Consider the following 26,118-nt stretch of genomic DNA (forward strand, 5'->3'; position numbering starts at 1 on the left):
TGTCCATTACATGAGGATTTTTTTTGCTTTTTTAGTGGTGCTAAGCAAGAGCTACTGAAAATGAGTGATTTTGCCTTTTTTAATTGCTTCAGTCCCCTCCTATGAATCAATTTGGATCCACCATGCTAGATCAGTATATGGTTCCTCTAGTAAACCATATTACTGATGACGTTTGGTGGGATTTGGTGGGATTCAACTTTTTTTTACCACCGTTTTTGTGGATGTAACTTAGTGGCCGTGCTTTGCACATGCGCGCACGCCAAACATGCACTTTGCATGTGCACAGAGGGTTTGATACTGACCTTCTCCTGCAATCCTGCACTCTTCCTGTATGTTCAACAGCTGACACGTGGAAATCTGCTGTACCATGCAAAGCAGCTGAGCTTCAAAACCAGGAAATAAAGGTCAGTATAGAGCCCAGGCAGGCGGGTGGGCCCAGCAACTGATTGTCAGAGAGAACCAGTTCGCTCACAGATGATCCTTGGAGCTGCATTTGGTCCTTATTAAATAACAATTAATAACCATCTCTTTGAGATAGATGGGAGAGTTAGAAATATAAGGAAACAAATAAATAATATCTTACTGAGTTCAGGGTTAACACAGAAGTAATGGAATTAGGATTGTAGCTCTATGAATGTAGAATCAGAATTGGATACTGATACATTTCCCATAGTGTGAAAGTAAATGCTTTTGCACCTTGACAGTCTGCATGGTGGGGAGTGGGGGGGATTATCCTCTAGATGGAAAAAAATCATGCAGATCATGGTTTTCCCAAAAATGCTTTTTTGAGGGATGAGGAGCAAAATATTTTCAGAAAAACCCCAAGAAAGTCCAGAAAATAATCAATTTTCAATTTCGACATTACATTATATTAGATCTGGATGTACCTTTACCTTCCTTATCAAAGTTTTGCTTGTATTTTATGTAAACTATGGTGGTTCTTAAACATACAGATTTTTTCCATTTTTATTAACTTTCATAACATTAAATACAAATGAAAATAAAGCTTCTTCCCTCCACAATAGTACAATTACCAATTAGGCGATGTATCGCAATGGTTTTTCCCTTCATGGAGCTGGGGTGGGCATGACCTATGTGGGATGCTTCCGGGCCACCAGTTTGACGTCCCTGTAGCCCGTGATATTTTAAAGAGTTTTCCACATGTTTGCTGGTTCATTTGTTGAGAACTGATTCCTTAACTTTTCAGAGTAGCTTCTTTTTTCTGCTCTGATCTCTCTTGTTAATATGTTTCTGGCCTGATTGTATAGCATTCTATACAATCATGTAATGGCACATGTAATACCACTGTTACACAAGCTGCACTGGCTACAAAATCTGCTTCTGGTAGATTATTACCTTTGGTAATATGGTATGGGTCCAATATATGATCTGTGGAACTGTGTTTTCCCTATGGATTGGCCCATTTCACTCATGCTGGCAAAAGAGGCCTATTACAGATCCTATCAGCAAGGAATTTTGGCAGGTGGGATCCAGAAGAAGAGCCCCTTTTGCCATGACCCCTTTGGGAGTACCCCACAGGACATAAGATTCCCACCCCCTTTTCAGGAAAAGTCTTAAAACCTAGTTATGCTGATTGGCATGAGGTCCTAAAGAAGAAGCTGTTGGCTGGACTAACACACAAGGCAGCTTTACCCTCTCCCCTCTAAACACTTGGGGTTTTTTTAGTTTGTTTTAACCTTGTAATTGATTTGGTTTTATATTAATAATTGTCAGGTGTTTATCTTTCTGTAAGCCTCTCAGAGTCACCTTGAACTGTGAGATGGATGTCAAAGAAATTTGATAAATAAATAATAATTGGCTTTTGTCCATTCATTCATATTTTTAAAATCTAGTTTACTATTTCTCACTTCTTCTTTTCAGTCTGCATAACACTGCTTATCTCAAAAGGGAATATTGTGATGAATATATATCCATCTACGTATGGAGGCATGCTAAGGAATTAAAAACAAAAATACATGCTACTACAGAATGCACTTTTATGTGTTAAATGAAAAAAGTTTTAAGAGTGAACTCATGCCATCACCTATCACTTTCTGGGAATCATTATTTCCTTTGATTTAAAATATGAAGTAAGCCTTAATAAGTAAAGTTACCATTAAAATGGTTTATTTCTTTGCATTTACAAATGGATTTATTTGCTAGTTCATGAAAACAAACAAAAAGTGGTACTGTAATATGTCAATATGTAGTTTACACCCACAAGATATTTATATTTTTATATAAAAAATGTGGAGTTCTAACAGAATACCTACCTGTTTCAAATTCTGCAGCTTCTCGATAGATTTCCTGTTGAGAAACAAACAAACTGAAATTTAATGGAATACTGGAGCTGGAATACTGGAAACTAACTCCATGATGTATTAACCCTAATAGTAATGTTCCTGACATCGGGGGAAATGATGGAAATTAAACATCTAGTTATGCACACTGTGACTGCACAATGTGCTGCATGCACTGCATGTGTTAGAATTTCTTCTGAGATTTTTTTTTAATCTTTTATTCATAGCATTGCAGGTGATAAAAAATTTATGCTTTGAGTGTGGCACTGAAATTAAATGCAAAATGAAAACAGAAGCAGTTTATTGTAACATCTCAAATATCTTCATCTAGCATAGTATTGTGCTATAAACATCACAGGGTGACTTTTAAAATCTCCAAGTGCAAATATGTAAGAGTTGTGCAATAAAAAATAATGGATACTGTACATATTACCAATAAATGTGTATATCATTATTATAAATGGGCTTAAGGGATTGTTACAATTTCCCACCTATATTAAGTCCTGTATAGGCTGATCAGTGGCAAATCATATGAAAATCATAGCAACATACACATACAAATAGTGTGTATTAAACTTGATAAGCTAGATTTTTCTACAAGTCATATGAACAGCAAATTTTGAAATGTGAATATAGATATCAGACAAGGTCTAATTATTCAGAAAGTGAACTAAGTTAAATTTTTGTCACATTTAATTAAAATTTTAGTACCCTGATGCTTAAGAATGTCATCTGTTGCTACTTCTGCTTACTTTAAAGGGGATATGCATTATAAAGTGTTTTAGACATACTTAACTCTTCGCCATGCTTGCGTTTGTTAGCTAACTTATAAATTACATGGTCTTATGAAGTTTTTATTGAGACTAGTATTTAAAAAAGTGACTTTTTACTCAGTTGCCTTGTTTGGGACTACATCAGTTTGTTGAGAATTCTAAACTGATTTATCTATTAATAACATGGAAATAATTACTGCTGTCTTTAGTGAATGCTGCAGTGACACATTTCCAATTTACATAACTTTGTAAAGTTAAAATTACACCAATTAATAAAAGTATTTATACAAGTAAAAACTATACTTTTAGGTTTTTGGACACTAATCAGATAAGCAATAAATAATTCAAAAATTAATATTAATGTATTGCCTATAATTTTACTACTAGTTTATGAATGTGTATGCTTTTATATTTTCTTTATAAAATGAATATGCATTATTTTGTAGATAATTATTTTGTAGGACATTCATAATTGTCCTAAGAGTACCTGAAAACTTACTTTATTCAATTAATGATTCATATATAAGTGATGTTCATAGTATTAAATTATGAGGTTAATTTGAAATATCTGGGATTCTTTAAATTTTGGCATTGAGTATTATGATAATTGTATTGTTACTCATAACGAGCATTAGACAGTTAAAACTAGAAAAGATTTGATAATTAGTAGCAACTTTAATTCAAATCTTATTTTGCCTTTAATAATCTTTCATCATTAATACTCAGAACTTCTATAATATTTTTAAATGTGTATATTTTGAAATATAAGGCATTTTAATAGAAATATTGGGCATTGTTGTGGTAACTGAATATATTATTATTTGAACAGTTAAAAAATCCACTTTGAAAACACCTTTGAGAAACAGAAACTTTCAAGTTAAATATATTATATTGAATTGTTTTTAGGGGCAGAAATAAATTTGCTAATTTGTGCATATACATGGATTAATATAGTCTACTTGTCTGAGCAGCTATGTTAGGTTTTCTGTGTAAATTCTTCTCATATACAAATTTAATATCTGCATGAATGAAATCTAAATTGTTTGCTTCTTTCTTCCTAATTCCTGAAGCTGTGTAAAAGCCTATAGAGGTTTGAAATGACAGGATTACAAGCAAGGTTTTGCATACAAGGCCTTTAGGGAAGAGCGGCTACCTTGCATCTAATAAATAAGAAAGTGAATTCATTGAATAAAAATTAAGCAGCATGATTATTCAATCATTAGGTCTGTACAAAAATATATGTTTAGATTTGTTGTTTTCTTCCTTAGCACCCAGTGGAACAAAACACTACTTTTTAAACAGTAGGGAAGATAACTGTTTACAATAGTAACAAATTTAATTGTGATGACACTAGTGTGAATTATATAATGAAGATAATATACTGAAAATCACTGTTACATATTATAATCTAATTTTTCAAGTGGATTAAGTAACAGAGATTTTCTGAAATACAAATTTTGAGAATTAAAGATGGAGAGCAGCTCAACCTTTTTTAGTTGTAATTTGCACTTAAATATTTGTTTAATTGAATCAGATAAGAGATTTATTCTCAGCACAACAGCACAGAGAAAAAAATGATAGTTAAATGTGAAAAGTATGGAGTGGAGGCTTTGCATCAATAGTATATTCTCTGACTGATTTTCCCTACTTTGTTTAACTTTTCTTTTTTCACCGCATGGCCTTTCCCACAACACAGTGCAACATTCCCAATCATGATGATCCTTTTCACTATTCTCTAGATGAATGGGATTTGATTGTATCACCACACAATATATTGGTCCGTTTTGGGGCTGCTGTGTAAATTAACAGTAAAAGGCTCATTCAGTATTCTAAATACTGTCATTATACCTGCAGTGTTAAAAAATGAATAACTAATAAATTGCTTTAAAGAATATTACATATTCTTAGGATTATATTCTAAGAATAAATACTTAGAATATAAAACAGTTTAGATTTACTGGATACTATAGTCTATATTTGTATTCCCACTACTTTGCATCATAGTTTAAGTATCACCAACATTTTATTCACTTTTTTATTTGTATGCCTTTCAAAATACATTTAATTTTTTAGATTTAATATCAGTTGAATGTTATATAATATTTGAGAAAGCTACCATAGCATGAATATTTTTATTGTACCATGCCTTGTTTTATGTTGATCATTGTGCAAAATATAATGAATTCAACTAATGTCATTTTTATGACAGAAACATTATAAAGCAACCCCAAAAATATATTGTGTATTTTCTGCAACACTTCCTTTTTTAATTAATTTAATTACTCAGTATTTATTTATTTGATTTTTTAAAACTGCCCCAGTCATATAACTTTCAGTAGTTAAGGTTACATGATTTGTCAGGAAAAGATTTTATGTCCCAATTTAGGACATAGGAAACTGTCTATAGCACAGACCACTGACCTCAATTGCTCAGCATTATCTAGACATGAACAGCCATTGTCCCAGATTTCAAATGAATTCTTCCTAGGTAGAAAAGCCAACATTAAGAATGAGATTTTCTGTGTGCAAATGAGAAACTCACTATGGAGTTATAGCCTTGAAACATTTATGAGCATTCTGTGTAGAGTCTGTTGCAGGGGAACATCAGGGAGAAATGGATACATTTGGCCAAATCTTTACTGTGGTTGATAAGATATATAAACCCAATGATAAATTTGATCAATTAAAAGCTTCATCCACAATGGATAAACTCAGTTTAACTTATGAAAACCTAGGTGGTCTAGAATATTATCTGATATACATTTCCTCAATAACATATCTATCTGAAGAAAATATATTTATCTGGGATTAATATTAAAATATATAAATTAATAGCAGTTCTCAGGATGGAGAGAATGATGATGTTAATATAATATTTAGGTGCCTTACAAGGCTATAAAAAGAACAATCAGATGTTCAGAAATACAGAAGGAAAAAAATTGGAGCATAGACCAATGTAATGCTTTTGAGCTTTGCTTTCCTTATTTTATTTGCTTTACTATTTTCTTCATTATTTTATGCAATAACAACTCTAGAGTAGTCCAATTATAACTTAGAGACTTTTGCCAAGTTAAACCAATTGCTGAAGAAAGGTTAAGTTTCCAAAGAGCTATAATTTATTCCTTGAAGTTACATAAAAAACCTTCCAAGATTCAAGTACAGGTAGTCCTTGATGTTTCAATAATATTTCAAAGTTATTTCAGAAAAAATAGTTTACAATCTAAATTATGACCATCTACCATGGTCAAAATAATGACCATCTACCATCCCCGCAGGCTTGTGATCCAATTCAGACATTTGGTGACTAGGTTGCATTTATACAACTGCAGCAACTTGGACTCATGTGATCATAATTTGAAACTTTAGCAATCAGCTTCTGACAAACATCATTTGTTGAATCATTTAATAACTATGTGATTTGCTTAATGACCATGGTTAAAATGGTTATAAAATTGAGTCTGGTCACGTTATGCCTTACTTACTGACTGTATTACCTAGAGAATGAAATTCTGGTCCCAATTGTGGAGTCTATGACTAGCTAGTGGGGTTAGAGAGCCCCACTTCTGAAAATAAAGAGGCTACTCTGTGGACAAGTGTATCAATATGTCCATGCAGCAAAAGCTGTTCCTTGTAGATTATTCTTTCTTCTAAGTGCTTATTGATGTTTCTAAAATGAAGGAAAGATCTGTAACCAGAGGTAGTATTCAGCAGGTTCTGACCAGTTCTGGAGAACTGGTAGCGGAAATTTTGAGTAGTTCAGAGAACCGGCAAATACCACCTCTGACTGGAGATTTTACAGTATCCTTCCCCTGCCATGTCCACCAAGCCATGCCCACAGAACTGGAGTAAAAAAAAATTGAATCCCACCACTGACTGTAACCCAGTCTGCTGAAGAACATCTGCTTTGCAGGCAGAAAAGCCTAGTTTAATCTCAAGTTTTATATCTACCCTTCATAGTTGTTTTTCTTTAACATATCAGGAAGGCCGGAACTGTTAAAAAGTATAGAACATGATTGCCCATGGTGGAGACGAAAAATAAGGGATCTATACAAAAATTCAGGGGAGAATGTAAGGCCAATAAGATTTGAGATTAAAAACACCTTATGGCAATTGCCTCTCAATTCTGTAAACTATTGGAATAATAAGTCTACCTTTTAGACTTGGTTCAGAATTGGGCATAGATTTATTGTATATTTCAATAAAACATACATGTGGATTCACTTTATGATAAAGATAGTTGTCTAAAATGTAGGGCTCACATAGGCAGGATAAAGTAGCTAGGCCTGTTCATAACTGCACAGAAGTAACCATTAAATAGTATTATCAATTAGATGTATAATGGATTATTACTTCATTTATGATATAATTAAATTCATTGATTGAGCCATTCAGGAATTTCTTTGCCTTTGAGAAATTCCTAACTAGCAAATTTATTTAGCTCACTTAAAATATCTAAATCTGGGCAAAGAATAAGAAAACTGTTTTTGTTTGCTTCAATCACAGAGATGCATGCAATTTCCCCCATAATTTTCAGACCCACAGATTGCCAGGGGTTTGATACTGACTGTCTTAAAGTTGATTCGACCTTCCATTCTTCCAAGGACAGTAAAATGAGGATCCAGATTGTTGGGGGCAATATGCTGACTCTGTAAATCATTTAGAGAGTGCTGTACAGCACTAGGAGTGGTATATACATCTAAGTGCTATTTCTATTTCTATACCTGACAATGTGCTGGGACTCTTCCTGTGAGGCCATTCTTTTCCCTGCCTGTCTGTCTGGGTGTGTGGGTGAGTGGTTGGGTGGGATGAGTACCTGAATTTATGGGTTATAGGAGGGATAATGGTCCAGCCATCTTGCACATTATCACCTAAGGCTGCAACTGAAGAGCAACATCCATTTGGTGCTTATTCAGAGCTGTAGCTGAGGAAACAACATAATAGAATGTAGTCAAGAGGAGGATTCCTAGGAGAAAGAAATTTAGAGGAGTAAGAGGAAACTCAGTGCGACAGGGAAAGGATGAAGGTATCCCCATCCTAACAGTTCACAAAGTATATTTTAGATGCAGATAGTAGAGTCTTCAATGTAGCAAGTTTTTGTCTATAGATGTGAAATGTAATGGTCACTTCAGTCACTGTTGGATCATTTCCGTGTGAAATCTGGAGTACTGTTTCTCCTCTGCAAGGATGGTGTTCTATCCCTAATTTAGAATTCAACAATTTATATATTTCTTGACAGGAATAGATTGCGTATTCCTTCTAACTAAATATTCTAATTGTTATGGGATCAAAGATATAGCCCATGTTTGTGTGTGTGTGTGTGTGTGTGTGTATCTATATAATTTTTGTTTTGCATAGAACTAATAAAGCAGACCATATTTAAGTTTAAAAAAAACATTGGCTCTTTACACAAGCTTGACATAACCCCATTCCAGCAGATATAGCAGTTTTATAAACAGTTTTTAACATTTATCACATCTTAGCAAACCTGATTGTCCATTCATTTCTTTATAATCTTCCTCCTCTTACTTAGTATCTCCATGTTTAAATTAGCTGATTCTGGCTGTTAATTCCACAAAATGAAATGATTTGGCATTTGTCAAAAAATCATGTTAATGGTATTAAACTATAGAGCACTGTAATAATTAATTAGCTTCTTTAAAAAGATAAAAGCTGCAATTATATACACATTTATCTAAGAATAACTATTTTAACATGTGAAATGTTAAGATATACATTTTTAAAAGTTCATTAAATTAAAAGTGCTCATATTTCCAAAGAAGCTGTATGAGATACCAATAGATGCTAGTGCATTGACTTTGCAGAATAATAATAATAAATGAAAATATTGTTAACCTGAAGCAATTGTTCTGTAGTGGTTCAAGAATTTAGTGATTATAATTATTTTAAACTGGTCTGGGAAACATTTATTAGTAAAAGAAAATCTTTACAGCAATCCAAAACTAAACTTAAATTAGTAGTTATTACTAACCTTCCTCCTGAAGAAATCAAATTATATGGTTTTATCCTATGATATTTAGAAATAATGGCATCAAACTAAGTGCTTTGTTCTCTGAAGATCAGAATGGAGGTAAGACTGGGTTTGCTGAATGTTATTTTTCTATCTTGGCAAGCACTTTTTAAAATTCTACCCCTAGAGATCCATAACCTGTTCCTAATAATTGAAATTGTATTTATATTGCTCCGTTTTTTTTAATTTACAAGATATTCTGTATAAGATTTTGAAGATATTTTTGTACAACAGAATACCTACTTTTATACTGACTATTGTTTTATCAGTATTGTCAATGTAATAGTACAGTAATCAGATTTAGCTACAATAAGATAAGTGCATTCTTGGCTCATGAAAGGGTATGGTTTGCTCTCTCAAGTCAGCTATTCCCCTTTTGATGGTAAATGTCATTGCCTGGATTTCCCTTTGACAGTTTGTCAACTCTGAACCCCTGTTATAGTATCTATTTATTTGTCTTGTTTTCAGCTACATTAATCCATTCTGTTTTGACAAGTAGACTGATGGGTAATTGATAACTGTGATAGACACAAACAGAAGAGTTAGATGCTGAATAATTCAGCACTTTTCAATATCAATAAGAGAACAGGTTGAAAATTTTTGTCTCTATTTACACTTAAACTGAACTAAGTCAGCCTAGACATTTGTGCTGCCAGTCTATCAGAAAATCAACAGTGTACATTGGTTTCTACCCAACAAAATGTTTTATAAGCTTGTAACAATATGTGTGAAGCTGCCAGAATAATAAATAGGTACAGCAGCCCATGCATGCTAATGTTATGTTGTAAGCAGTTTTGTTGACAAGTGCTAATACTTCTTTCATACTATCATCAAAAGCAGCTAATACAACAGCCATTATTTGCTGGCTTTCCAAGCAAGACATGATGGATTGTGACCTTAATATGGGTTAGCCAAGTTTTGAAAGTTAAACAACTTGCAATAAATCATAGAATTATTACAATGCAGTTTAATTGGTTAAGGACTGTTTATTTCCTAAACAGGGTGAAAAATTTCTGTTTCGGCACTTCTAATTTGCAAAGTGCATTTTCATTATGAATGGCAGTTTAATATTCACCTCTTTTGTCATGCAAAATATGCAACACACAGGCAATCTATTAATTGGATAAAAATGCATTGCAAGCGTAAATTATCCTTTATATCATCACTTGTGAGCTTTTACATCTATTAAATGTGCTAAATGGAACTTACTTAGAATATACAGCATACAGTTAATCCTTAAACTTAATTCTGTCTCAAAATTATTTTAATGACCTTTTTTGGCAAAGTAAAGTAATTAACCAATTGTAAACACATAGAGCAATTACCTTTACTTAAAGCCCTTGGTGGGTATGTTTCATTGACTTGGCAGTTTAGGGATATATATAATTTTTCAATATGTAATAACCTGTTTTGTTTTCATTCAGACAACTGTTAATATAATATTTTATCCATATGCGAATAGAAAATGCTCAAAATTGATTTAAGTTTGTACTATATATTATTCATAGTATCTTTTCAATCATATATAAAACATATTGTACATAGAATGTTGCAATAAATTTATTATTTCTAGTGTATCCATCTACGCATTTCTATGGCTGTACGGTGCTTCCAGTTTTATCTTAAACTGTTTTTTTTGCTGCATTAGGGCTTAACTTGGCTTAACCTCCATACCTGTTTATTCCAACTGCTACTGCTGATAGTCTTCCTGATTCCACTCCTTACGTACAGAGCTGGGAGTGACACGAATAATATAAGCATGGCTGCTCAGATTCTAGAGCAATGGATAAAGACAGCTAGGACACTGAGAGGAAGTTGTTGAAGCTGTGACTGACAGCCATTATTCCCTGAGGTTCTCAGAGTTCTGAAGAGGGAGTTAAGCAAAACTCTTAAAGAAGGTTTTCAAATCCAATTGCTTAAAGAATAGAACAGTTAAGAGCTTCTAGCTGTTGATCCAAAGGTGGTAAACTCAAATCCCATACAGATTGGGATATTTTTACAAAAAGAAAAAATATGCAGAGATGAGGGGGGGTTTCCTCCAGAGGCTTTTCTTGTACTGCTATCAAAAGCATGTAAGAATTGCCCTTGGGAAGGCTAATTCAGCAGAAATACCATTTGGGGACAGAGGAAAGCGACAATACTATAGTACTGTCATTGTCAGTAGTGACCAAACTTTGGTGGTTGTTTGTTTCCCTTCCCATTCTTCCTTTAAGTAATTTTGAAGGCAGAGATAACAAACTGAAGGATAATGGTTCCATAGGTCAGCAGTTCCCTTCTGGGATCAGGAACTGGTTTCATAGAATACAATTTTTCCATGGATTGGGGAGCATGGTTTCATGTGCAATCTAGAGCCCACACATGTGCAGATGAAGTTTCCCTTGCTCCTCCCTGTTGCTTCTGCAGCCCAGTTCCTAACAGGCCATAGATCGGTATTGGTCCATGGCCCAGGGGTTGGTTGATGTACTTTAGACTGCTGGCTGCCAGTTTAAATGGTATGATCATGAGCATAGTTAGATAACCACCCAGAGTCACCTTATCGGGGAGGATACAAAGACCTGCAAATAGAAATAGAATGACTGCGGCAAAAGAAAGCAAAGTTAATAGCAATAGTAATAGGTACCTTGGGAGTAATCCTAAACAACTGGAGCAGTTGTTTACTTGAAACTGCCTATATACCCTACGATGATACCCTTAACACCATAAAACATCCACACCTGCCTATCCCAGAAAGGACTCAATGGTAGATAAAAATACCAAATCCAGTCTGATCACATGACTGCAACAAACCATAACAATATTAACTCGCTCAGTTATGAATTCATATTCTTCCTTATTAAAATTACTTTTTATGAGGCACTGTAGATCTCCTTATGGTTCCCGCGGATTGCTTTGGTTCTAGTTAGAACAAGCTCATTACACAAGGAAGAACACACAGATCTATAGGATAAATTGGTGGAGGAAGGCCTACAATGAATTTGGTATTGTACATCAACTCTTTTAATGTTTGCTGCTAATTTCTGTTGTTTCCGATGTCTCACTCAAGCTATCTGGTAAGATTTCTGAGCCGAGCTCTTTGGTCATTCCTGATAAAAAAAAAAATTATATTGTATTGTTCCCCATAACAGTATATATTCCAAAAAACTAGTAAAATGGTTAAACATTTCCTTGTATGTTAGAAATTATTCTGGATTCTCAGCTCTTGGTGTATATTGAGTTCTATAACTCCAATGAACAACCCCCAAGATCAATAGGACATGGTCAACAACTATTACTAATGATTCCACATGATAATACATCTGCTTCTTTTTGAACTCCTCAGTGAGTTCTGCCACAAACTGTTCAGAGACATCCACACTCAGTAACACTGCTTCCTCAATGGGTTTCACAGAGAAGTTAGTGCCCTCATTGGGGAAAGTTGCTAGAAATGTCTCAGTGTCTTCCTGTTGTAAAGAGACTGCATGGTCAGGTTAGTACAGATTATTGTAGTATGGAAAATAAACACAAGCAGAATTGCTTAATGGTATTCAGCAATTTTCATCTGTTCATATTCTCCTGCAACATGGTATTCTAGCACCTGTGATGCTTGGGTGAGTGTAATTGTCACACAGCCACTTCTTTATGGGATCATTACACCACAAAACAAGGGGAGTCACCATTGTAATCTTAACAGAATTACAACAAATCCTTGGATAAGAAGCAAATCTTGTCTGCCATCAGTTTATTATGGTCAATCTGTGCTGGAATTGCCGTCCCTTGGTACCAATTTTTACTCATGGAACACCTAGCACAGCAAGATACATTTCCTTAAAATAGATCCTTTTCATTTACTTGCACATACAGGTTATGTTTGTAGATAGATAATCATTCTTACAACATTAAGGCCTTTGCCTAGTTGTTTTTCAGAATAATTAAGATAGCAAAGACTATTGTATATTAAGATTATTCTTTCTGTGCTGGCTAATTTTCAGCAACTTTTCTTTCCCCAAAAGTCTTGACTGCTTTCCAGTGATCCTTCCTTCCCAAACTCTACTGTGCTCCAATCCTTCACTGGTCTGAATTTTCTTTCAGAATTGGGTTTGTGTAGTTCTTAGTGCTCTCTGCTGATGTTTCATTACCCAGCTAGATAAACTGATCAGTGTGGAGTTTGCTGCCTATTTATGTGCAGTAGCTTGCCATAACAATTTTGGTAGGATGTGGTTTTCTCCTTGGTAGTTACAAATATTTTTCCTTAATTGTTTATCGGATGTTAATCCCTGGCTATCTAGGTATTGGGTGCTAGAAATGATGTATTTCTAGTTTTTTTGTTTCCTTCTTAGCTTTTTAAAAATTGTCTAATTTGAATGGTAAATATGATTTATTGCAGGAACACAAGCAAGTGTTCCTGCAATAAATGTTCGGGTCAAACAAGGAGACCTGAACTCATTGGTAACCTCACATTTCAATGAACAAGGGCATACATTTAATTTCACAGTTACTAAGATTGTTGGCGGTGAAGATACGAAGATAGTCAGGGAAATGATTGAAGCCTAGGAAATGAGCCCCTTGTCAGTCAACAGGAGTGCTTATCAGGTATTTAGGAGCCAAGGGCTTGGCAGCACAAGCAACCAAAGCCAATCACCAATCATCAATACACCAATCAGCCAACAGGGAGGGCACCACACAAAGGCAGATCCTGAAGTTGAAACTCAAATACTTTGGCCACCTAATGAGAAGGAAGTACTCACTGGAGAAGAATACTGGGTATTTTGGAAGCATGATCTTCTAGTAGCTTTTATTGTCACTTCTGGTCAGATCAGAACACATATATTTGAATTCAAGTGTTACTAATTCAGATACTATAATGGTTGTCAGTTATGGTAGATTAATAAAATGGAATTCTTCTGTTGTGACCACTTTCCTTGGATTACCTTGCTACCTACTGAGGCTTTCCATTCTGAGAAACATTATGATCTGCAGCTAAATCCTTTAAGTGTATTTCTGAAGATATAGCCTGCCAAGCAACACTGAAGCAACCAGATAACCTGGAGGGAATACTTTTAGCTATGTGGATTTAATAGGGACAATGAAGTTTTTGCAATGTTTTGAGACCGAAACAGATCCAAGCCACTGAAGCTAAATCACTATCCCTTAAAGCTGTAAAAGTGCTATCAAATAAGCAAAGAAGAAATTTCCTTTCTGAAACCCTCCAGGAATTTGTTCATTTTTTTTGGAGGACACGCACAAAAAAATTACCTTGTGTGGTACAATGTTTACAAACACTCAGAAATAAAGAATGTGTTGGGAAAATTTCAAGAAGCTTTTGGATTAATTGACTAAAAAACATAGTTCTGTAAATGTAATAATATCTATTGCATGTTCAGGACTGAATTGGAGAGGGATGGAGCTATGATCAGCAGGCCTTAGTCCTTAAAAGTTCCCTCAAGGCCACAATAACCATAGAATACAAATAGAAGCTAGATATTGACTAGATGTGCCCATTGATAGATATAGATACTGTGTTGTGATATATGCAATCCTCATGAAACCTCTTTCCATGGGCTGATAAGACTATAGAGATTTTCCAGGACTTCCGGTTGCAGCGCTGCCACGGGGTGGGGAGAGAAGAGCAAGCTCTGCTCTCTCATCCCCAATCTGCACGTTTGGAGGCTCCGGCGAGGGACATGTAGACCCTGGAGGGGAAGACAAAGGTGTGAGGAAGCCCGAGGAGAAGTTTGATAGTGGCGGCTGTTGACAGCTTCGAGGGAGACCTCATTTGCTCTGACGTGTGAGTGATTGGCCATCTCGATGGCAGACTGAAGTCGCAGCACTTTAGCCCAATGAGGACGATACCAGAGCATGAATAGCGTTTTTGGCATCAATTGATGGATTGAACTTGGAATGAAGGAAGCGGAAAGTGAAAGTCGAGGAGAGAAATGGCAGAGAGAGACGGCAGAACTGTGAGTCTTAAATAAGAAGACGGAAGTCCAAAGGGAAATGGCAATCCGGCGGTGAAAGCAAGGAACTCTTACGACAGAGATCAAAGCTGATTTAATTGATTAAAGATTGACTGATGTTGGACTTGTTCTGAAAAATTTGGAGTTGATTTAGACTGATTATCCAGGAATTTGGAGTTTAACCTGATGGATCTATGACTTGTAAATGAAGAAGAACAGTGGAAAAAAGAAAGAGACAGTACTAAACCCGAGAATGGAAGTGACATTTTGAGATTATACAGAGAGAAGAGAAGCTGATGTAACAGACTGTGACTAAACAAAACGTGAACGGACAAGGAAAGGAAAGCGATTGAATATTACTGGACTTCTTTTCATAGAATATAATTAATGAAATAACATTTTGATTAAGGTTTGATTGAATTTATTAAGAATTTAAAAGTTTAAATGATATGAAACTGAAAACTGGTGAAATACTATTTTGATGATTATTGAATGATTTATTACTTACAACTAATGAAATAAGTAAGGTCATATATATACGAAATGGAATATAGAATTGTTTAAAAGAAACCGAACTTTATAGTTAAAGATAAAGAATACAGTTGATATACCATAATATAGTAATATAAAATAGTTGTATAAGAACAATTTACAACAAGTATATTTTAGGATATTATATTACACTCTTTCTTCTTTCTCTCATTTTGGTACTATCCTTCCTGTCATCCCTGGTGATTCAGTTAGTTTCAGATTCTATAAAAGATTGAATCAAATCTGAATAATTTAGAATATCAAAAGTGGGAAAAGATATTTATATTCTAAGGGAAACTACTGAATAGAACTAATAACAAAAGAAAAACTAAACAATGAATGGTAAAGTGGGAAGATATTTACAATAAAGTTAGGAATATGACCAGTACTACAAAAGCGAACCTGAAAGGGGAAAAAACCGATGTCTGGTTCATCAATGTCTATTGCATCTCCAGCGGGCCAAAAAACAATAGAAGGAATGTTGAATATGGAAAAGATGAGCAACGCGGCCAACATGCAGATGATGCAAGCAACATTAACAGCTATTCAGGAAATGATGCTTAAAATGCAGGAGACAATGGTTAATAACCATACAGATATGAAGATGGAAATGGGAGAAATGAAGGGTAAAATTCAAAATTTAGAGGAGAAGATGGGAACGATCCAACAGACACTGGAGAAGAATGAACAAAGAATAAAGAATATAGAAAGCTGAACAAACAGATAAGAGATTGGAAGGGTTGGACAGGAAAGTAATAGAGATGAACAGAGACTTAGAAGTTTCAATTATCCATCTCGAAATGGAACATGCAGCATTCTATTTGAGGTTCCAAAATGTAATGGAATCCAAAGATGAAGACCTGGGAGACATAATGTCCCACTTAATAGCAGAGGCATTGCAAAGGGACCAGCAGGAAATAGTGAAAGAATTAGATGAGATCTACCGAATCCATACAAACTACGCCAGACAAAACAAGCTGCCTCGAGAGGTCCACATCAGGTTCTCCAGAAAAAATGTAAGAGAGATTGTATATAGAATCACAAAGGACGAGCCAATGGTGTATAAAGAAAAAGAGATCACGACCTTAAAACAAATTCCAAGGCAGGTAAGAGAGTTGAGGAAGGACTACAGATCTCTGGCGATACTACTGAATAAACAAAACATCTGGTTCCGATGGCTGGTCCCTGAAGGAATGCTGATGATGTGGCAAGAAAGAAGAATAAAAATTGATAGTATTGAAAAGGCACAAGAACTTTACGATCAGTTGATGGAAACAAAGGAAGAGGGGAGCATTAAAGAAGAGTCAGAAAGCAACAGTCAGGAGGACCAACAAGAAGATCAGCAACAGGGAATACAAGAAATGGACCAAGAAGAGAGAGGCAAAGAAAAGAGAGAATACCCAAGGAGAGAAGGACTAAGAACAAAACCCCAAAGAGAAGCAAGAACAAACAAAAGATTTAGGTAGACTCAGAATTAACAATGGAAGAAGAGATTAAATTACTCTCAATAAACATCAATGGATTAAACTCCCAGATCAAGAGGAAACAAATATTAACCAAACTAACTAAACAAAACATTGATATTATATGCCTACAGGAGGTACATATCCAGAAACAGCATAAAAAATATCTAGAATATCCCAAGTTGAGTGTATTATTTACAGTATTGGCAGATCAAAAGAAAAGTGGGGTAGCAATTTATGTAAAAAAGGGATAAATGCAAAAAAAAAATCTATGCAGATGAACAAGGTAGAATTTTAATGATACAAATTAATTTGCATCAAAAACAGTTACTATTAGTGGGGATATATGCCCCTAATGATAACCAGAAGAAGTTTTATAAAGGGACTGTATGATAAAATAATTAGTGTAGGTGAAGAAAATATTTGCTTGATAGGGGACTTTAATGCCATTGTTGATGTTAAAAAAGACTATATTAGTATGGAAGGGGCTAGGAAGAAAAAAAAAGAGAATCTTACCAAAAAAAATTTTTGATTTAACACATGAGACCAATTTGGAAGATATATGGAGGAAGAGGAATCCAAATGAGAAGAAATATATGTTTTATTCTAGTCCACAAAAATCATGGTCCAGAATCGATATGGTATGGGTTAATGGGGCAATCGAGAAAGACATTAGTGAAGTAGAGACAATGCCTAATATATAGGCTGACCATAGCCCAGTTAAAATTACATGGAAAGGACATAGTAAAAGGAAAAGGAGATAGATATTAAATTCACAAATAACAAAGGAAAAAGAATATATCTCAAGAATGAAAAATGAGTTAGAAACATTATTTAAGGTTAATCTAAAGCAACATACTAGTTTACAAAATTTATGGAACACTGCAAAGGCCTTTGTGAGAGGCATATCAATAGCTTATATAGCTAAGAAAAATAAAGAAAAATGGAAGAAACAGAGAGAATTACAAGAAAGGATTAAAAAATTTGAATATGAGCTCCAAAAAGACCCAAAGAATATGGAAATGAAGAAAGAAATAGGGATGATTAGACATGAACTAAATTTGATAGATATTGAGGAAAATGCACATAACTTAAAAACTCTTAAGCATAATTTCTTTGAATCAGCAAATAAACCAGGAAGGTGGTTGTCCCATAAATTAAAAGTAGAGAAAGAGAAAACACGAATTCAGCAACTAAAGGATGAGGAAGGGACAGTGTATTATAAGATGGAGGAGAAAAAGAGAATGGTGCAAAGGTATTTTGGCGAGCTTTATAAGCAAGAATATGTTAGGGAAGAAAACATTAGATACTACTTGGAGAGAAACGGTCTGAGCCCAATCTCAGAAGAAAACAGAGAAGTACTTAATAAAGAAATAACTTTAACAGAGTTACAAAAGGCGATACAAAAACAAAAAAATAATAAAACATCAGGCCCGGATGGTCTACCAGGCGAACTATATAAAAATTTATCTGAAATATTTGAACCAATATTATTGGACTATATAATGAGGCATAAACCCAAGCTAGACTTCCGAGGTCCTAGTCCAAGGCATACATCTCCTTAATTGCAAAAGATGGCACTGATCAACAATTAATTGCGAACTATAGGCCAATCTCATTATTAAATACAGATTATAAGATATTTATGACAATATTAGCAGAAAGAATGAAACCAATTTTGAGTGAACTTATAGACACAGATCAGAATGGTTTCCTGCCAAATAGACAAATTAAAAAACAATATTAGGACAGTACTAAATTCGATTGAATGCTATGAAGCTCTTTCAGAAAAACAGGCAGCTTTAATTTTTTTAGGTGCACAAAAAGCATTCGACAATCTTAGTTGGAAATTCATGCTATATCAAATTAAAAAGCTGAATTTTGGCACTAATATAGAAAAAACATTACAAGAAATATACTCAAATCAAAAAGCAAGTGTATTATTAAATGGAGACCATACTGAAGATTTTGAAATTGCAAAAGGAGTGAGACAAGGGTGTCCATCATCGCCTCTGTTATTTATCTTTTCTTTAGAAGTGTTGCTAGCTGCAACCAGACAAAACCCAGAGATTTATGGAATTAAGATTAGAAATGAGGAATATAAAGTTCAGTCATTTGCTGATGATTTGGTATTTATAGTGGAGGATCCAATGAATTTGGGACCAATATTGTTGCAACAAATAGAAAAATTTGGGGAAGTAGCAGGATTTAAAATAAATAGAAATAAAACTAAGATGATAGTCAAAAACTGTACAACAAAGCAGAAAGTAGAATTAGAAAATACAATAGGACTGCAAATAGTAAAAAAGGTGAAATACCTGGGAATTTGGATATCACCCAGATTTTGATCATTAAAAGAGGACAATTATGTCAAACTGATTAAGCAAATCAGAAAAGAATTGGAATTATGGGCCAAATTGAAACTGTCTATATTAGGAAGAATAGCAACGTTGAAAATGAATACCTTAGCAAAATTAATATATCTATTCCAAATGATTCCAATTAAATTAGGGAAATCTTTTTTTATAGAACTAAATAAAATAACATCCAAGTTTGTCTGGGCAAGTGGTCACGTATTAAAATGAAACTATTACAAGATAATAGGAGCAGAGGCGGTCTAGGACTACCATAATGGGAGCTTTATTATCAGGCAGCGGTGTTGAGTTGGATTAAGGATTGGATTAAATTAAGAGACAAGAGAATCTTAACATTAGAAGGACATGACCTCTTGATAGGTTGGCATGCATTTTTGTGGGAAAATAAAAGTAATATACATACCTATTTCAATCAACACCTAATAAGAGATTCATTGATTACAATTTGGAAAAAATCAAAGGTAAACACTATCCAGAAATCCCACAATGGCTGTAAACCATGGAAGCCATAATACATCCAAATAGATTAGACTGACGGAAAATGGTAAGCTATGAAGAACTATTAGATAGCCAAGGGAAATTAAAATCAAACCAAGAACTGAAAGAAAATGGAATTATAATCGATTGGTGGCCCTATTTGCAAATTCAAAATAAATATAAAAAAGACTCAAAAGATTTTGGATTTGACAAAGGGAAGAACCAACTAGATAAAATATTAATGGGACCAGAACAAAAACTTATAACTAAAATATATAAATATTTATTAGATTTTAAAATGGAAGAGGAAATAGTCAAAAGTACAATGATTGCATGGGCACAGAATTTTGGATACACTATAGAATTAGAGGAATGGGAAAAAATATGGAATATAAATTATAAATTAACGGTATCTGCCGCATACAAAGAAAACATATATAAAATGTTTTACAGATGGTAGTTAGCCCCAACAAGATTGGCAAAAATCTACTCCATATGAGTCCTAAATGTTGGAAGTGCAAAAAAGTTGATGGTACATTTCATCACATGTGGTGGATGTGCCCCGAGGCCAGGACATACTGGATCCAAATTAAAAATTGGTTAAAAGAGATTACTGGCTATCAGATTGAGCTCAGACCGGAATCCTTCCTATTAGGAATTATTAAAGAAAGTCTACCAAAAGAAGTAAAATACCTAGTGTTACATATTATAACAGCCGCCAGAATAGCCTTTGGGCAGGTATGGAAAACACCAAATACCCCTAATGAAGAACTAATAATACACAAAGTAACAGAAAGTTATGAGATGAATATGCTAAGAATGAAATTGAAAGAAAAAGATGACTCTGAATTCTTTACAATTTGGAACAATTGGTATAAATGGCTAAAAAACAGAACCAAGAAGGGAGACAAAAATGTTAATTGAAACAACCCTTAAGAAAGTAAAATAAAATTTTGTAAACTATATAAAGATATAAGAATAGTAATTATAGCTAAAGATATTATTTAATAGTAAACGCAATATAATGTCTTATGATATTTAAATCAAAATCTTGTATAGATGCCAAGAACGTTGTTGATACTATGATGTTTTACAATGTAAAAAAAAAGAAAATAAAAATTATTTAATTAAAAAGAAAAAAGAATATAGAGATTTTCCTCCATCAGAAATCCCCAGAAAAAAGCTTTTAATTGTAGAGCTTCCATTAGGAATTGGTGTGAAATTTATGAAACAATTTAACTTCAGATCCAGCAAAGCTTTTTTCAGAAAAAGTAAGGAAAATGGAGAAAACTCTATGTTTTCTGTAATCAAAGGCTATAATCAGAACTATTGATTTTGGTTTGGTGTTATTTTTTTTTATAGTTTTGTTTTTAAAATAAACAGCACAGAGAAATAATATTCTGAAATATTTTAGATTATAATAGTTTTAGTGCTGTTCTTCAGATGTTTTTACTAGCAAATTAAAACTAAATTTGATATTTTGGAACTTATTTTATAATCTATACTTTTTGATCCTGTAACTTAAAAATTAAACCATGGGTATCTTGTATACACCCAAGAGCATCACTCTTTCCTACTGCTGGCAAGTTATTTAGGTTTAACCAAGCATTTATTTATCAGTTCTTAATGACAAAGTCTACCAAGGTTATTACACCTGAGAGAAAAATATGTAAGACAGGTTTTCTAATTAATCACAAGAAGGGTTCAAGAAGGTCTGGCTATTTCTGTTAAATAGAACATCTTCTGAAGTTTTTCTCAAATGTCTATTAATAAAACTCCTTCTAATACATTGTTTTAAATTATTTCAGCTTTGGGGATGGGTGTTAATGTTATCTTTCTATACCTAGTAAAATATGCTTATTAATTGGGAATGTAATCACTCTTATATTCTGAAAAAACAGAATATAAGAAATTAAAATTGAACTTAGACAATGTGCAAAAATGTTTTACATCAACTTTTATTATTTGTCTATTTAGCCTATTGTAAGATACTTCAGCTTTCAAGGTGAAAACAAAAATCCCAACTTGCATCCACAGCATGGGCAAGAAAGCTTGGACTTTACTTGGGCTTCAGTTTCACTTGTAGTTTACTGGCAAAAAGTGCCCAATCTTATTAGTAGTGTTCTTACTCTTAGCAGTGAATTCTGTAGGACACATAAGTATAGAAAAGGCAGATAATCTAAATCTCATTTTTCCTATTTTACTGAAAAGTGTTATGTGAAATCCTTGATTGACCAAAACTATCATGTTTAGGAGACATAAATATGTATGTATGGGCACATCTGGTTATGATCATGTTTTGTAAGATTGAAGTCTGGAGATTTGTGTGGAATAGTAGTGATATATTAAAGAATAGAATTGAAACAAATGCTATCAGTATTAATGCCCTACAAAAATGGTGAAATTAAATGCTTCAAGAATATTAAGAAATAGTAGGGTTTCAGAAGTAATTGATCCAAATGGAAGCAGTTAAAATATATGTTGGTGCAATTTGCTTATGGCAGGGGTGTCAAACTCGTGTTGTCAAGGCATCATCAGGTGATGTATTGGGACTTTTTTTCCCCTTTGATAAACTGGGCAGAGGTGGGGCTAGCACATGATGCATTTGCCTCGCGGGCTGCGAGTTTGACAGCCCTGGCTTATTGGTTGGCTTTCAGCTTATTTAATGTGTTTGTAAAAACTGCACTTGTGGGATTGGAAATATATCATTGGAATTCAGAATTGGGAATATACTGTTATAAAACAGTATAAAACAGCAAAGATGACTACAAAAATGATATGGGAATTAATTTATTAACTAGTTAACATTTGATTGTTTTGAATTATATCAATTCAAAAATTATATCCTCAAAAACTGAGAATCTGAGAAAGTAAGTGAAAAATCAAGAAAATCAAGCTAGGGTGGGGATGGGGGAGTGAAGCTGCCCCACGCACCCCACACCTGCTTACCTTAGGACCACTGCAGTCAGTCCTCCCATGCCCCAACACCTGTTGTGCCGCTGCCCGACTTCTTCTGTGGCCACTTGTGGCAGGACATGTGGCGCATTGCACCGGTGGCGCTTCTTGTGGCAGGACTCCGAGTGGTGGCACTGGCACAATACACCATGTGGCATCTGGCCGTGAGCGGCCACAGAAGAATTTGTGCAGCAGCATGACAGGTGTTGGGGTGTGGGAGGCCTGGCTGCGGCGATCCTAAGGTAAGTGGGTAAGACATGCCCCCAAAATAAGACCTGGTGCTTATTTCGGGACTCAAAAGAAAATAACACCGGGTCTTATTTTTGGGGAAACATGAGTAGTAACCCTACATCATTTTAGGGAAAGGTAGAGCAATTGTCTAAGGCAGCAGTTTTGTTCCTCTGACTTCTTTAAAGTTGGCTCTTTTCACTTCAAGTACATTTTCAAAAAGAAAATAGGATTAAATTATTAGGCTTTTGGTTTTTATTTCATGCAGTCCATAGTGCCATATTGTTTGTGTAGCTTTCAGATTGCATTGCTTGGTGTGGTGAGTTTTGGGGTATGTGCATGGGCCCACATGCATGTACTCTATTGATGCCCTTCTGTAGTGTGCAAATCTATTGATGCCCTTCCTTTGTGCAAATATATATGAACACACACACCCAGCTACCATGCAGATCACTGTGCAACTGTTCTAGAATTGGTAATTAAACATGGAATCAGGTACTACCTCAATCTAAGAAAATACAGAATTCTGAAGCACCTTTTACATGGACTTTAATCATAGACATTAAACATAAGAGTTATTAAATTTTCAGAACTACAACTTATGTATATCCAGCTAAATCTTTAACTGCACAGTCCATACAGATAAGAATATTGATTTGAACATCTTATAATTTATTTTCTGTTTCTCTGTTTTTCACATAGTATTGCTATTTACAGTATTCACATATGTACAGCATAGCATATACAACATGATTTTGTTCTTTAACCATAAAAAAATAATTACACAATTTAATTTCACCAAAGCTCATATTTTATCTGATTCATATGAGTACAAGATTTAGGCATATGAACATGCCTATAAAATATGAAAAAATAATTCTACAAGTTGTATGAAAATAAAATTGTCTGGGATATAAATTTTCAGAGTTGTTATGATTGTTCTTTTAATCATAAACCAAGTATTCCATATTATCACTAAGATTTGGATCAAATTATTATTTATTTGGACAGCAAATTTAATTTAATCTTTGAACATGCTAATATAATCCTAAATAAGGTATGTGCCAGTTATAGATTTAATAGACTTATCTGAAAGTCACATTGTTGTTAATTTGGAATAATATAAATTGAAAGCTGGCAATTCAGCTCACAGAGCCAGGATTTTAAAATGAACAGATTCATCTAACTTGAGTTGGTATATGATCCGATCTTGCCAGCTGATGCTGCCAAAATAATGTAATATATTTTGGATATGCTAATAAAGACATTTCTGCTGTGGACATCTCTGGAGCTTTCAATACTAAGTTTTATGCAAATGAAAATAACTTCTTGGCATCTGAGTTCCTTATATTTCTGGATTACTTTAAACATAATAATGCAATTACATCTAAGAAGCATGCAAATTATACTTGATAAACTCTTAGGTTTTCATTTTGGAATCAATTTTTTATCATTCAAATAGTGATAGACATTTTCAACAAGTATAGAAAACTGTTAGTGAAGATAGAGCTCTCTTACTGAATTGAACTCTTATTGTTTTTAAGTAGATAAACAGCTTGACATATAAGGAGCATCTAAGTGCCATATTTGTGTTATTCAATTTCATAAACATTTAAATGTTCTATTTTTTCAATGTTTTGTTTATAGTTTATGTTATGTGTAAAACAGGAAGCCTATGAAGATAAATACTTCAAATTAAATGTGTGATCTCAAAACACCCGAGTCATAAATTCATATTATGGTTATTAGACGTGTGGGATTCATTCTTTGTGATACACCATGGAGTAGAAAAAGAACTCTGCCTATTAAATTAATGTATTTCATGTGAAATTTTTGAAGATATGTGATATATCTGTCTGCATTTTCTGACTTTATTATTATTTGCTGCTTTTCTGTTGCATCCTTTCCCCCAATTTTCATGGACTCATTGAGCAAGTACTTCTTATTCTAAATTAACATACAAGATATTTGTGTGAAATCTAGTTTTCATATAATCAAGTGCCTAGAGTCACCTTGTAGGGAAGATGGGCAGCATAAAATTTTAATTTGATATATAAATCAAATATGTTTAATACATTGATTAAAATAATTAAATAAATCCACAGAATCTGATTCTAAGTCTGTCCATTACCAAAACAACAGACAGGTGGTAATTGCCCCTTCCACCCAAAAGAGAGTTACTCCCAGCCCCATACATAGAGCAGGCTGGCAAAAAAGGAGCACAAAATTGAACTTTGCAGCATAAACAGAACTTGAAACAAAGCAGTCACTGAAATTCTTTTGTAATGGGCTATTTAGCTGCTTCTTCATAAATCAGAAATTATTCCATCTTGTTTCTTTGTATTCTTCTATCTGTTCAATCCAGCTTGCCCAGGAGAAGTCTGGCAGGTTATATACAAGTATTTCTTTGTTGTTCTGCCTTGACAGCAACGAATTAAATAAGTGAGGAAAATATATGCATTATTAATAAATTGGTAAAATGAGTACCCAGAAGATTGTATCTCTCACAAGTATGCTGGTATAGCTAACATTGCAAAGGTCAGAAGCAAGTGAAGTCGAGCAATGTGCAGAATAATAATGCTAAACATGGACACTTAACTGACTCCTGTGCAGAGTTTTTTAAGCTGGCTGATTCTGGAATGAGTAACCTTTGCTTAATAATGGTAACTCAGCAAAGGAATGCACGGATGGACGTTTTTACTATTTATATATCCTCCTCTATATTGAGACATAAGTGTCTAAGACATCTCTCCTGTCTGTAATTACTGTAGGGATAAGAGGCTTCTAGTGCACTGAGATGTAGAGAGCTCAGAATGTATTATTTGTTTGCACCAAAACAGGCACCAAAACACAGAGGAACAAATTCTGGTCTATTTTGTTTACATTCCTTTTATAATTTTCAGTAGTAGCTCTACACACTAGTAAATAGTTTTAGAAGAGAACCTGAACATAATAACACTGAGAAATTTACAGAGTGAAATATTCTGAGACTGTTTTTTTTTTAGTACATATCGGTGTGCTAGATTTGTAAAAAAAAATGGTTGTACAAAAATGT

The 26,118-nt window shown here is 34.0% G+C and overlaps 1 protein-coding gene across 1 annotated transcript in view; it reads left to right on the forward strand.

Annotated features, from left to right (window-relative positions):
- Nucleotides 1-26,118, forward strand: part of KIAA0825 (KIAA0825 ortholog) — a 169,093-nt gene that overhangs the window by 140,227 nt on the left and 2,748 nt on the right. The window lies entirely within an intron of this gene.

This window comes from Pseudonaja textilis, chromosome 2 (assembly GCF_049901715.1).
Source record: "Pseudonaja textilis isolate UNSWEBS1 chromosome 2, rPseTex1.2, whole genome shotgun sequence".
In the NCBI taxonomy this organism is placed as follows: Eukaryota; Metazoa; Chordata; class Lepidosauria; order Squamata; family Elapidae; genus Pseudonaja; species Pseudonaja textilis.